The following is a 14999-nucleotide window of genomic DNA, read 5'->3' as shown; positions in this document are numbered from 1 at the left end:
GGGGTGATTACTTAAGTCAGAGCTAGCCAGTAAGAAACAAGCAAGGCCAACAGTTTCATGGTTAATATAGCCTCCTGTGTGTTTATTTGGGACTGATGCGGCTCTGGAACCAGGCTGGCGGGAAGGCTTCTCTCAAGGAAAAAGCTTCTCTTTACAATTGACAAATGTCTTGTGAGTACTTTGTCTTACAAAAGGAACCTGCACTCTGGTTGTGAGCAGAAGTTTGTAGTAAATAGCACCAGGGCACAAAGAATCCAATGCTCTTTCCACAATCACTGGGATTCCCTGACTCTTATCTTTTCTAGGGCCACTGTTGGACCACAGTCTGGGACTGTGCATGGATGATGGTATAGCTGGAAAATACCAGGCAGCTTATTTTGATTCTGCTCTTTTTCAGAGTACACAGGGACTCAGAAAAAGGGTAGTGTCCTTCCCAAGATCTTATGGAAATTAGTGTCATCCTGACCTGAGTTTACACCCCATCACAAACTGTTATTTCCACACATAGAGGCCATTGATAGACAGACTTCAGATGATCAGCAGGCTCTCTTGACCCCCAGGAAACACAAGTGCAAACGCCAGGTCTATGCTGTTTTGAGGTGACTCTAGGGCAGCATGTCCAATTCTGATATTCTATGAGGTACGAGAGATTTGAAAAGCCTGGATTAGTAGAATTGATAAGAAGATTTCGCATTTCCTAATCTTAATCTCTTTCAGATAATTCAGGTACAACTACAAATCCTAGACACATGTAGACTAAGGTTAACACTGAGTTCACAATAGTCATAAAATTACTGCTTGGGTTTCTCCACCTGTAGCCAGGTACCTAGAGCTCTTCCATTTAGGAAAGTCATTCTCCTACCTGCAGTGTAGCATCTGTTGTTCATAACCCCACCCCTATCCACTCCTTGAAGTTTTGCCCATTACCACAACCTCCAGCACCTACACCAATAGCCAATAGTGTCCATACTTTTGCAAAAGCCACCAAAGCCTGGTAAGGTCAAGGCAAAGTCAGTTCCTACAGCTGTTAAGAGACACTGACACTTATTTCCATAAAGCACAGTATTTCTATAAAGCAAAGTTTTTTTTAATGTCAATGATGACCTTGCTAACAATTATTGTCCTTATCCTAACCTTTAAATAAATAATTTTCTTTTGGAATCACTCCAGGTACTAAGGTTCCTACACACAGCATCTGCTCAGGGTGTCTGCTAAAACAGCTGCCCATCAGAAGGAAGACAGACCCAGACAGAGATCCTCAGCACAGCTCCAGAGTACAGCTTCAGCATCACAGGGGGCAGGCAGGTTGCCATGGGCAGCCTCAGCTATTGGTGGCTGACAGCCAGTTGGCATGCTGAATGGATACAGAGGGCATCTAGACATAATGGAAAGGGATATGCACTTGTCCCACACAGTATGGAAAGTGCCATTTCCTGTGGGTTTTCAGGGCTCCAGTTTTAGATCTCACCTGTCCCAAAACATAGCAAATGGGTACACACACACACACACACACACACACACACACACACACACACACACACACTCACTCACGAAGTGGTGGAGTTAGAAGTGACCTTTCCCAAGGATCAATAATTCAGAGATGTTGGGGGAAGTCCTGTGCATTTGTCAATAAAGCACTGTCTGGCCAATAGGAATCTAGATAGGTGGGACTAGGAGTTCAGGAGGACTCTGGGAAGGAGAAACATACGGAGTTAGAGATGTAACCACCATGGGGTAGGAAGCCCGGACCTATTCTCCGGTAAGAGAAATACTTAGATTAACAATTATGGGGTAATTACTTAAGTCAGAGCTAGCCAGTAAGAAACAAGCAAGGCCAACAGCTTCATAATGAATATGGCCTCCTGTGTGTTTATTTGGTACTGATGCGGCTCTAGAACCAGGCTGGCGGGAAGGCTCCTCTCAAAGATATAATGATATTCGATACTATATAGGTAAAACAATATATTTATTTACCAGAGAGAGAGAGAGAGAGAGAGAGAGAGAGAGAGAGAGAGAGAGAGAGAGAGAGAGAGAGAGACACAGACCAGGAGTTAGAAGTGTGGCTGGCTTCCAGGAGAAAAGGGAAGGCCCTTTACCTTTCACTTCCTTTTATCTCTACCTTGACCACGCCCTGTTGGGTGGATAGCTTTGTGGGGTTCACTCCTACACAGAGGTTCCTAAACCCAGCTGTATCTACTAACTCCTTAGGGAGCTTTTGGAAGTCATAGATCCTGGGACCCACTCCTAACCTGTGAACTGGAATCAGAAGACTTGAGGCAAATCTTCTTCCCCACCAAAAAATAAAAACAGGAAAAGAAGGTAATATATCTATACTGGGAAACAGAGAGGAGCACTTGGGGACCATAGATCAAACAGTTCAAACGCTTGCCTATCTTTGTAGGTGTGTGGTGTGTGTGTGTGTGTGTGTGTGTGTGTGTGTGTGTGTGTGTGTGTGTGTGGTGTTTGTTAATGTACATGCATGCGTATACATATGGAGATATGGAGCCCAGAAGATAATCTTGAATATCTTTTCTCATGTCTCACCTACTCCTCCATTTTTTGAGACAGCATTTCTTACTGGCCAGTAGACTGGTAGACTAGGCTTGGTGGCCAGCATGCCCCAGGAATCAGCCTATCTCTGTCGGTCTCCTACTCTCTAGGGGACTATAAACTTGTGTTACCACATCCAGCTTTTTATTGGTATTTTTATTTATTTGAAATTAATATGAAATTACATCATTTCCCCCTTTGCTTTAGTCTCTCAACTTCCTGTCTTGCTCTCTTTCTGACTAATGACCTCCTAGGTTCTGGGGACTAAAATCAAGCCTTTGCGTTTACAAAGAAAAAACTTACCGACTGACCCAACTCCCCACTCCCCAGCCATGTGACTGCACACATGCGCACACACACACACACACACTCACACACACACACACACACACACACACATGATTTTATTACTCTAGGAAGTTATAGCTATCTTTATGTAAGTATATAATGTACTTGGAGTATACTCTCTCCTATACACACTAAACTTCTATCTGAGCCCCTCCTCTCATCACACTCCTTTATGATTCCAGATGGTTTACTTCTACTTCCATGTCATCATACATGTTGAATTTTAAGTACATAAAATCCAGGACCCACACATGAAAGAAAGAATATTTGTGTTTTTTTAGACTGGCTTAATTCAACTCATATAACTATCTCTAGTTGCATCGGTTTTCCTGAAAAGGACATAAGACTTCTTTTTCCATTCTTGAAAGTTTTCCATTGTGCATATAAACCACATTTCCCTTATCCAATTCCTCTATGGAAGGACACCTTAGTTTGGCTGTATAGCTTAGCTACTATGAAAAGTACATATGTCCAGATATTTTTTGTGAGATATTAACTTGGAGTCTTCTGAGCAAATACCCAGGAGTGGTATAGCTTGGTCCTTTTGTAGATCTGCTTTAGTTTTTTGAGGAACTTTCATATTGATTTCCATAGTGACTGGACCAGTGTACATTCACACCAGCAGTTGTTCTCCTTTGCCCATGTCCTTACCAGTATGTTACTTGTTTTATTGATGACTCTCATTCTGACTGGTAGGATGGGAGCTGAATGTAGTTTTTGTAATGACTAGTGATATTGACTTCCAGGGATTTCTTACTGAAGACAACACAATATTTCTGGGAGTGAAAGTCACTTGCCTTGAGCCTTTAGCAAGACCCTGATGGAGCTGGGGCTGTGGAAATGAAGCAAATTACTTGGCTTCTTCCATTTTTCTGTTTCCTAATGTGCAGATTGCTTTGCCCATTACGGATGAACAAACCCTTCTATTTTCTCCATATTCATGATACAACATGTGCAGAACTGGCTAGGCATGTACACTTTTTGACCAAAAATATTTACTCTAGCCATCTCATGGTAGAAACTCAAAATCTGCTACCATTACATTTGGGTAGGATGTCTAAACGTTTATACCGATCTTAATGCTTCAGAGTTGGCCTTCTGTGAGTGCATGAATATTGCATGCATGCATCTGTGCTTGTTTTGGCATATAGTTTCACAGTTTTCTTCAGATGGTCAATAAATACCTCTATTTCCCAAATGGCTAACCCTCTGTCTTAGAATATCCCTGGTAAGGGTTACTCACAATTTCAAAGGAGATGATTTGCAACTTGGAAAGAAAAAAAGAGTAGGAGAGTCTACTTTGGAGACCCAGCTTACGTTACCCCCTCTCTCCACTTTTTCCACCTAGATACAGCAAGCATAGTAAGATATTAAAGTGATAAAATGGAAGGGATGCTCATAGAAGCTTCTGAACTTTCAAATCTACACCGCAACTAATAAGAAGTCAAAGTATGGCTTACTTCAAGTACCTCAAAGAAAACTGCAGGAGAAGGCACAAGAGGCTTAAGATAGTGATTTGGGAGGATAATAAGCCATATTTATCAGGGTAGGACTTGGGAGGTATAGAAAGCAGTAACTTTTAATTAAAGTTATGCCAACACACTAATTTGGGCAACCAAGATTCATAATTAAAATTTTATATAAAGTCTGCGCATCACCAAACACTTTAATGGCTCCAGGAGAAACATGATATGGGTAGAGCATACGCTGCTGTGAGCATCAAGGGAGACTGCCAAAAGTATCAGGTAGATAAACTGGGGTCAGGGGTTACTAGAAAACTTTGCTTTTCATCTGAAACACTGCATAGATACCTGGCCAAATGAGTGCCCAGATATTCTTCACAGAAGACACTGAAGGCCTCTTTACCTGTTGGTATGCTTTTGCCCTCTCTAAGTCATTATGGTTCCCTGAAGGCAGGAACTGTGTCTTTCCTTTCTTCTGTCCTCAGCATTTAAGATGCTGTCTTGTGGTGAGCATAGAACAGTCCTGCAAAATAACCAACTAAGTTCTCAGTGGTGGGTGAAAAGAAACAGTTAGTCTAAGTGTCTTTGAGCTTTTGGGTAATATGTGTTTTATTTGCTGTGTGAGCATCTGTGGTGAGCTTCAAACCTTCTAGGCAGCTTTGCCAAACTTCCTGGATTTTGTTTATATATCAGGGTCTTGGCTGGGTGCTGACTGATCTTGGATAGTCTTGGTTGAGATGTTATGACTATTTGGCCCTGTGCCATGAATCTCATCCTCCATCAGACTTGCTTGGCACAGTCTACTAGCCTCCCATTGGCCAAAGCAAGTTATGGGAAGAAGGCCAGGGTCAGCAAGAGAGATGCCTGTCAAATTACTTGGCAAAGAGTATGAACACAGAGAGGACTGAAGAACTGGGGCCATTAAGGCAACCAGCTTTATACGTGGCTGGAATATGGTAAAGGCTCAGAGTATGTTGCAAAATAAGAGTTGAATGCTCTCTGAATGTTTTCAGGTTAAGTGGTGAGCTCATGTAAAAATGGTTTCATTAATCATTAGATAAATTCAATTTAAACTATGGTGAAATAGCTACTGGGATGGTTACCATGGAAAAGTCAGATAATCTCAAGTGTTGATGAGGAGGTAGGGAAATGGGAAACTTTACATATTTCTATGACAGTTCAGTAAACCTTCTACAAAAAATAAACAAAGAATGAAAAAAGAAACCTTGAAGATAATTTCTAGGGAGCTATCCAGCACAGTAGTTGGCCATGTCAATTATATTTTATAAGGTATAAGAGGCAATAGATTACAAGAACTATTATTTAATATGTCAACTAGAAATAATTCATTACCAACACAGCCATGACAGGTTATTAATTGTAAAATGCATCTTAATTTCAGAGATGTTAAATATGGAAAAATCTGTCTTAGAATCAATTAAATAAGGTGCATGTTGAAGAAACTCATGGCACCTGCAGTTAAGTCCACACAATCAAGAAGATTCTCTTGTCTTCAGATTCAATTTTAGGTTCTCACACTTTTGCTAAATTTATGATTTTTGTTTGTTTTGTTTTAAAAATCCATTGTCGACTCATTGATTCCATCACTTGTGCTCAGTTCAGGTGTCTAGTTTCTCTGGCCTGCATTGTCCCACTGTCCCCCTATACGTTTCATCAAAGGGACCCTGCTCAATCCAAGTACTATTTCTGTAGGAACAGAAAGCTGAACTTGTCTTGTCTCCACCTTCCTTGGGAACAGGAGGACATTTTTGCCTCCAGAGCCCTTCAGGCATCTCTTTCCTTTCCTGTGATGGGATGTGACTGGGAGAAGTAAGCAGATCACTTGTTGTGGCCTTGGGTGGTTTGCACTGAAGAGGGGATGAAAAACCACATATGTGTTCACTTTTGTTTGGGTGACAAGTGGTCACAGTTGTTGACTGACAGATAATAGAAAGAATAAAAAACAAGCCCATCCATCTTTCATTTGTCAGTAAAATCTGCAGTGTTCTCTGTGGACTGGGGTGAGTTCTTTTCTCCTTCTTGCAATTTATGTCTCATCTAGGAAAGATAGAAGAATAGCTTCATTGTCGGTGGGCTTTCTGTGGTTTCTGAACAGCATGGATGCGCTTTCTAATTTTCACACCAGAGGAAAACCAACAAAAACAGGCTATTCAGCTCTATCTTTCATGTATGTGAATTTTACATGAGCAGTAGATTTATCTTGTAGGGAAAGGCAGGCAATTAGGTAGAAAGAGTGACCAGAAACAGTCCTCAGAAACAGTGGACACTGGACAGAGAAGTGGAATTGTGGATACATTGCCTGCATCATTGAGTTCTCCTGGGGTCTGTATTCTATTTTGGGTGATTCCTCTGTTAATATATATATATATATATATATATACATACATATATACATATATACATATATATGTTACACACAGACATATGTATATATATACACACATATCTATCTATACACACATACATACATATACACACACATATATATATACATATATATATATATATACATACAGAGAGTATAAAGTGGCAAAAAGCATAGAGAATTAAGAGGCACTGTAGTGTAAAACAGCTCTTACTGTATGAAAACATTCTGGTACAGAGATGCCAGCGTGCACAGCCATGCTACATTGGGTGGGTTGTTCCAGGACAATGCTTGTGTCTGAAACATAGCATTTTCTGGTCTCAGTTTCAGTTCTATTGAAGATATTATTCAGGAAACAGTGGTGAAACATCATGAGCAACAAGATTGCAAGGTATGGTCCATAGGGTCTGGATGCTTAGGCACTGAGTGTATGGACTCATAGATGGTAAAACAGCTTCATTTTTCATCCACAATGGACGGGGAGTGAGTGCTAGGCACACCACATGGGAAGGATCCTGGGGCTGTGTTCCAGTTAGAAGCACACTCTTATAACATGGGCTTTAACTTGGGCAGGGACTAAGCTAAGTTCAGACTCTTATCATTCTCATCTCATTACACCTGTTTTAAGGAGACAGCATACTAAAAGGGAAAGATAAGGAATGGGTTAGGCCTGATTTCAATCCTGGGTCTGTTCCTCCTCAGCGGATAGTAGGCCATTTACTGAACCTTATGAGTCTCATTTTCTTATGTGCAAAACGGGAATGATAACATCAAATGGTATCTTGCCTATAGTTCACTTTATGCTTTGTGTGGCTCAAAGAGGCTTTGCATATTTTAACCGAGGTGATCATCCCTAAAGCCTGGAAGAGTCAATCTCTCTGGCTTGTAGATGTAAGACACTTCCCATGTGAGAAAAAAATTTCTTCCCAGGCTATTGCCTTTATACTGGGTATAATGTACTTTGCAGGCTCTGCTTGGAGGATTTGTGCCTTAAATTAAAAAAAAAAAAGAACGCTTCCCATATTTGAGCCACAGAGCATCTGGGGATTAAGGCTAAAGTGAGAGTGGATTGCTGAGCCTGGATTCAGTTTGAGAGGCAGATGGTGAAGGGCATTCACAGAGCACCCCCACCTCCAGCGCATGTACAGATGACACTGACAGCTGTAGGCAGGAAGGACCTAGCTTTGCCTGTGCCATGCCCAATAGGACATGGTATCTGTCAATATTCAACTCTGTAACCTGTGCCTGTTTCCATGAAACAAGCCAGCACTGCTTCCTGGACTCTGCTAAGGCAGCCTGTGTCCAAGTGTCCCATTCTCCACCAAGAGCAATAAAACAGTGATCTTGTTGATATTCTGTGCAGAGTAACAGGCAGTAGGAGCATCAACATATTGCCAGCCCTCCCCTGACATCCTTCTGGCTGCAGGATTCACAGGTTATTTTTGTTTTCCATGGGGGAATTAGCTTAACTCACAACAAGCTGGTTTTCACCTTCTCTTTCCTGACATCATATAGAAGGAAGCTTCCCAGGAACTGGACCCTATTTACTCCTCTGATCTGTAAGCAACCGGAGAAGTCTGGCTGGGAACTATTTAGGAAAATAACTCTAGAATTGCTGAGATGCTGTATCCAACAGGTCCTGCAGCGAAGCATCTTTCTCCACCCTCTTGCAAGAAAGTCTCTCCCACCAACAGCCCTGTTCCAGAATGGCAGGTACACTGGTCCCTCCTGTCTCTGCCTGTGCATCTGTGTTGTATGTAGAGACTGGATGCACCCTTCGTCACCTCCAGTCACACTGCCTCTTCTCTCCAAAGACTGACATCCCTGTCTCCATCCCCAGCTTTATAGGCTAATTCAGCAGTGAAGAATTTCTGCAGATTTGGAAATCACAGGGAAATCTTAGGCTTATTTCTGCTTTTAGTTTGGTGGTGGTATGGGGGTGGGCAGGCACTGGAGGGAACAAGCTAAGAAACACTTTATTTTTAAGAAAAGTGGAATTTATGTGATGCTTACTGGCCGGTTTTTATTAGCTGAGGAGCATAAGGCTATCCTCCGCGACTCACTTTGCTAATTAAGTGGTGATTGGTATATTAAATTTTAAAGTATAATTTAGTCAGACAATAATTACCACGGAACTAATTAAATTTACTTTCCTCATGTTTTTAACTTTCTCCACAGAGGGAGCTGTAAGTAACTGGACTGTACAGGATCAACTATTTCCCCCTTTTGTCAGAGGATAAAAAGGCAAAACAACAATAAGAGTGTTTCTTCCCATTGTTTTTGGTATATTAATTGTACTGGGCAAGTCTACTAGCAAGTGTCCTGAATGAAATGCTCTGTTCAACTCCTAGTGACTTTACTGGCAGTGTGATCTTAGAGAGCAGCTGTAAGGAATATATGAGTATGTTCTCATAGCATCAGAATGATGCTAACTGCTAAATTAGTCTTTGCTGTTTAAAAGTTTTTATGCTTTCTAGGTAGGTGCTCCCTACCACTGAGCTGCAGGCTCATCCCTCAGACTTTTGCTTCCACAATGCACCTCGGATGTTAATCATATTCAAAACCACCAAGTTCTAGAAATGGATCTGGAGGGGAAAAGCAAAAATGCCAACTCCTTGATGCCAGCATCTGCCACCTGGGATCAGTCAGCCATTCTTCTGGCAACTATTTGGAGCATCTGGCTCATGTCTTGAGTCAGGCCAGGGTATTTTTGGAAGTACTTACAGAAGCCATGACAGGCATAAGAATTGCAATCCAGCCTCCCATAAATAGGTTTCACAATGAACATAGTTCTTTCACAGGCTTCATATACATATAGAAGTTCTGGCATTGGCCAGAGAAAATAGTTTTCTTCAGAGCTGTGGCCTCTTTTCCTGTGGAGGAAGAGCCAGGCAGTTATGGAGAAGCCCAGGCTACATTCTCTGGTCCTGGGAATGACACAAGTCCTCCCTGCAACAGATGTCAGTATGCAGTCTAGTAATTACAACCCAGTTAATAAAATCTCCTGGGCTCCCGGAAGAGCACAAGTCCTTTCTGACATGAAGGTGTCCTTTGCCAAACTATTCATCCTCACCATCATACTTGGACAGATGCCATGTACAATTTGCTCATCTTCAAAGAGAATATGGGGCTTACTTCCTAAATAGCACATTGGATAGTCATAGTAAATGTTCATTAAACTCAGCTGTAAATGCAAAAAATGTGATTTGTTACGAAGCTATAACTCAGAGCTTCTCATAATATCTTTTGTAAGGAGCAAGTGGGCTTTGCACAATGGTGGGCTACTCCACTGCTGGCAGCTGTTACAACTGCTACACTAAGCAAGAAAACGTTACAGAAACACAAAGTCACTGCAGCTTTCACTAACATTTCCTTGACATGGTTCAGGTTTAAGTCATAGATTATTAGTTTATGAATACTTAAAATACATGGTGTAGTAGTCAAACTGACCCATGACTCAGGTATTCACTAACAGCCACACTGAAAGTTACAGCCTCTATCTGTTGCAGATGCCCTGCAAAACACAACACACTGGATTGAATTCCTTAACTTTGTAGAGGAGACCAGTGTGTTGGTGGCAGCCTTTGCGTTCCTGCTCAGAAGTTCCAGACTGAGTACTCCAGTAGAATGAAAGGGCACAGCCAGGCGGGGATCTGGAGTGAGGCATGTACTATGGGAATCACACATTTGGAAAAGAAAGGTGGCCCTCCCTTGTTGAGTTCTAGGTACATCTCACTCCATCTTGCTTCTCTTGAGCTTTTCTCCTGTGATATTCCCAACCCTGGACTCTGTTCTTGCCCACTGGGCCATCTGTGTGTCCCCCATCCCCACTGCGCTGGGAGATGGCTCCACACCAGGCATCTATGGGCAGCATTAATTGGATTCAGTGGGTTATTAGAAACAAAATGATGACATGAAATTGAGAGGGAATAGGGTATGAAGTAGATCTTGAAAGAGAGAGAGGAGGGAGGTGAATATGACCAAAATATATTGATGCATGAATGCATGAAATTTTCAAAGAATTAATAAAACAAATTTAAAGCCAAAGCATTGAGAAAATGCTTTTCGTTAGCATATATCAATTATGCATAATCATTTGTATATGTGACATTTTTGTACTGTGCTTTGCTCATCTTTATCTCCCATTACTGGCTCTTGACCATTTCTGTCCTTGTTGATTGTCCCCTTACCAATTAGTCCAGTGACTACACCACTGAGGGAAATGGCCCTACTTCTTCCAGCTACCATTAGTTGCCAATAAATCCTCAGGGAAGGACAGGAAAGTCTCATGATTTCTCTCTACTCCAATTCATGGGCACTTTTGACCTGAAGTTAGACATTCCATTAACTTGATTCTATTTCTCTCTGCACTCTCAGTCTTCAGAGACTTGGCCTTGGTTCTTAGCTTCACTCTTTCAAGTTAGATGGGACACCAGAGAGAAAAAGAAATAGTTTGTTTTCCTGGGAGAAATGATGTTAACATACCCTGCCGAGAACGGGGGAAGGAAAGCCTGAGTACTCCCAGCCAACATTTACTAACTCAATATGTGTATTTACTAACTCTACATGCACATATGATACTATTTATATCATACAGTAACATACATTTAAAATTAACCCACATTTGTTGCTGTATTTTTAGTATATTCAAAAACATCCATATGGGCTTGCATAGGTTTATAGCACTTTCTTTAACCCTCTGAGTTGTTGCCATACATGGTCCTAAATTCTTCCACTGCAAACTTTCCTGCCTGCCACAAGAATGGAGGATGGGTAGGACAGGGAAAGCCAGGACTTTCTCTGAAATCTCCATTATTGTGGCTGAACCCTCCAACTGAACATTTGTATTTCGGTACCTGAGATCTTTTTAGAATGGTGAATCTATTTTCCTGAACTCATTAGTAGTCCTTTCACAACTACCAAATGATTTTTGCAGAAATATTTTATTTGTATCTATGTTTGTTGCTTTGGCTGCTATTTCATTTATTTTAAAACACACAATAAGCAAAGGGTTTGATACTGGAGATTCAGGGGTGATCCTACACAAGTGTTTGCTTTTAGAGTTTTTATTAGTATGCACAAGAGGGACAATAGCAGAACACAATCAGTAAGGAAATAACGAGACAAGTACAGTGCTAGGAAGGCAAGGAAGACAGTGGTTCAGAACTGGTGAAGGGTTTCAAACACATGAGCCCATAGACCCCATTCTCAGATTAATTAGAGTGCAACAAACCCTTATCCTCAATTAAAGGTGATTTCTAATAATTTTATGGAGACGAGGTTGGAGGGGCCATGGAGAGAAGAAGAATGCAGCTTCTCTCTCAGAGTGCTTAATCTTTAATCTCTCTCTCTCTCTCTCTGTTTCTCTGTCTCTGTCTCTCTCCCTATCTATCTATCTATCTATCTATCTATCTATCTATCTATCTATCTATGGAATTTGTTAGGATGACTTACAGGCTGCAGTCCATGTAACCTAACAATGGCTATCTGTGAATAGAACGCCCAAGAACCCAGTAGCTGCTCAGTCCCACAAGGCTGGATGTCCCAGCTGGTCTTCTGTATCAGTTGGAATCCAGAAGTAGACTCTAAGAGAAGTGGAATAATGGATGTGCTAGCAAGGTGAGGGCAAGCAGGCAAAGAGCAAGAACTTCCTTCCTCCATGATCTTATAGGCTGCCAGCAGACGTGGTCCACAATAAAGGTGTGTCCTCCCACCTCAAGATGTGGACCAGAGGTGTGTCTTCCTACTTTGAAGGTCTGGACTAGAGGTATATTCACTCACTTCAAACTAAGCAGAAAATCTCTCACAGGTGTGGCCTCCATTTCTGGACTGCAGTGCATTCCAGATATAGTCAAGTTGACGACCAAGAATAGCCATGTCAGTGCCCCTGCTTCTGCTTCCTGGGCTTTATTCACACTTTCATCGAACAACTAGTTACAGGACTGTTACCAATCTAATTGTTCTTCTGTAGGCTCTCAACTGCTTTGGTGGATCTTATTGGGAGAGGGAGACCCTCAGCAAATAAGAAAATTAATGGAAAACAAACAAACAAAAATGAGAAAGGCAAAAAGAATTATGTGCTACTTATTTTTCTGTTCCTAGCACCTGGCACATTGCCTGGTGCAATAACAGGTGTTCAGGAAATAAATGTTTGTTGAGTTGAGCGATGCATCTCTTCAAGGGCTCAGACCATGCTGTGTATTTGAGTCTCCTGGGCAAGTAGCATGACTGAGTACACAAAGGCAGTGTGTAACTTCATGTTACATAAATGGACCCACCTGTGGATTGATTCTATCAGTCTGCAGGACACAGCATGTGATTATAATGAAAATTAATAAAGAGTGACACATAGTTTCCAGGAACCAGGTGCAGATCCTTTCTCACATACTAGTCACGGTGTTGATGTGTGTGCGTGGCACCAGGTTCAGTGTGATTGTATGAGTCTCCTGAGTAGTCTGTGGTCTTGTCTGAGAAAGCTAAAGAGTAGAGCTTGTGTAACTGGCTGGATGGGGAGACGCAATTCAAATCTCATTGCTCCTTAGATATCTGAGGAATCTGCTGAGATTTGAGTCAGCCTCTTCTGCCTCTAAGTACCTTTTATGGCTCATGGACCTTGGGAAGAACAGCTACATCCAGGATACTAGGATTTTTCCTTGTGGAAAATGACAACTGACTTTTAGCATGTGCATGACATCCAAGACTTCTGAGCCATGGAATCTGTAACTGCAAGAAACCTTGGTCACTATTATATTCAAATACTTTGTTTTAGTTTTACAGGAAAGAAAACTGAACTAGTCCAAAAGCTAAGTCCCCCTTCATTTTAGTGTTGAGGGAATGAGGAACCAGAAACATGAAATGATTTGCATAAAGGTAACACAGATCAGGTTCTCACAAGTGCTCTTGTCAAAAACTTAACAACTTACGTTTGTTGTTTACCAAAAGATACAACATCTGTACCTACTTTATTCATAATAGCCACAAAGTAGCAGTGATGTCCAAGTCCATCAGTGGTAGAATGGGTAAGTGCATTGTGGTATAGCTACTGACATGAGCCATTATACAGGAATGAAAAAGAACATGCATGAATTGCTTCTTCATAAATCCTAACGTAAGCAATGATGAAGAAAGTCAGATAATAAAAAGAAAGAAAGAAAAGGAGTCAGCACAGTGATTTGGCTTACATGAAGTTCAAGACTGGTCAACAAAGGATGGCTCTCTGAAGAGTGACTGCATGAGGCAGCCTCCCTCAGGTGCTGGAAATGTTGAATGTCTTCATATGGAGAGAGGTAACATGGTGCCACAAGCATGTGTCCCAAGCTACCATCTCATGATACTGAATGTTTCTGAATGTAAGCTGTATCTCAATACTTTTAGTGGATGGAAGAATATTTCCATGTGTTCTCACCTGCTTCTCTTGCCAGGGATAGGAAAGGCCAGATCAAGTTGAGGAGTAGGAAGCCCAGGCGATATGCTGACAAACCCCACAGCCCAGGGAACATGTCAGCTTGGCCGTAAGCTCCGCTTGAAAAAGCTGCTGGTTTTCAGTCAATAAAAGGGAAGCTTTAAGTTTCTTAGAGAGTTTATAAATGTGTTAATTACAGTCATCAAGATTTTGCGTCGCAATGAGCGCTTATCTAATGGGTTTAGATTAGACCGTTTACTTAGCTTTCTTGTTATTCCCCAATTAACTTCTGAAGTCTCCCTCCAATGTTCCAACCCGCACCAAGAGAGCCCGGATATGGGATTTGAAAAAAAAAAAACAAAAGAAAACAAAAACTGGTGCAATGTTGAGCTTTATTATTACTTTTTTATTATCCAAAAGTTCCAGAGGCAATTTCAGACGTGTTTCTGTACCGCTGTTTCCTGAACTGTTAGAATTTGTTTTGTTTAGGGGAGGAATCTTTATCCATACTAATGCTTATGGAAGTGTTATTTACAAAACAAACTAATAGAAGCTAATGAGTCTAATGATAGCAAGTGCTGAGGTCAAGGATGGCGCTTCTGCTAGGTGAAATATAATGCAACCATTAAAGCCAGACAGTAGCTTGAAAGGGCTTATGTCATGGTAATTGGGAAAAACGAACACAATTGTCCATGTCGTGTGTTTTAACTAAGCAAAATTATAAAATGAAATCTACTCAATCATCAACAGTGTTGTGTTTAGGTAGAACTAGGGTATGCTGTTCTTCTTCCTTTTCTATATTTTCCAAAATTTCTTTAATGAGTATGCATTGTATTGGTAACTTTAAAAA

The 14999-nt window shown here is 41.2% G+C and overlaps 1 protein-coding gene and 1 long non-coding RNA gene across 7 annotated transcripts in view; one reads left to right on the top strand and one right to left on the bottom strand.

Annotated features, from left to right (window-relative positions):
• The window catches only part of Ca10 (carbonic anhydrase 10), a 497907-nt gene that overhangs the window by 142865 nt on the left and 340043 nt on the right, over positions 1–14999 (bottom strand). The gene's annotated exons all lie outside the window — the stretch shown is intronic.
• Positions 7070–10707, top strand: LOC110341958. Of its 2 annotated transcripts, XR_002383961.2 has the most exons (4): positions 7153–7524; positions 8263–8306; positions 8384–8460; positions 8926–10707. It is a non-coding gene; the product is annotated as an uncharacterized LOC110341958 (long non-coding RNA). The 2 variants fall into 2 exon arrangements; XR_005878392.1 differs by lacking the exon at positions 7153–7524 and adding an exon at positions 7070–7138 and having other exon boundaries at positions 8263–8460.

This window comes from Mesocricetus auratus, unplaced genomic scaffold (genome assembly GCF_017639785.1).
Source record: "Mesocricetus auratus isolate SY011 unplaced genomic scaffold, BCM_Maur_2.0 Super-Scaffold_100007, whole genome shotgun sequence".
Classification (NCBI taxonomy): Eukaryota; Metazoa; Chordata; class Mammalia; order Rodentia; family Cricetidae; genus Mesocricetus; species Mesocricetus auratus.
Note: the sequence above shows the minus strand (reverse complement) of the source record. Positions and strands in the feature narration are given on the sequence as shown.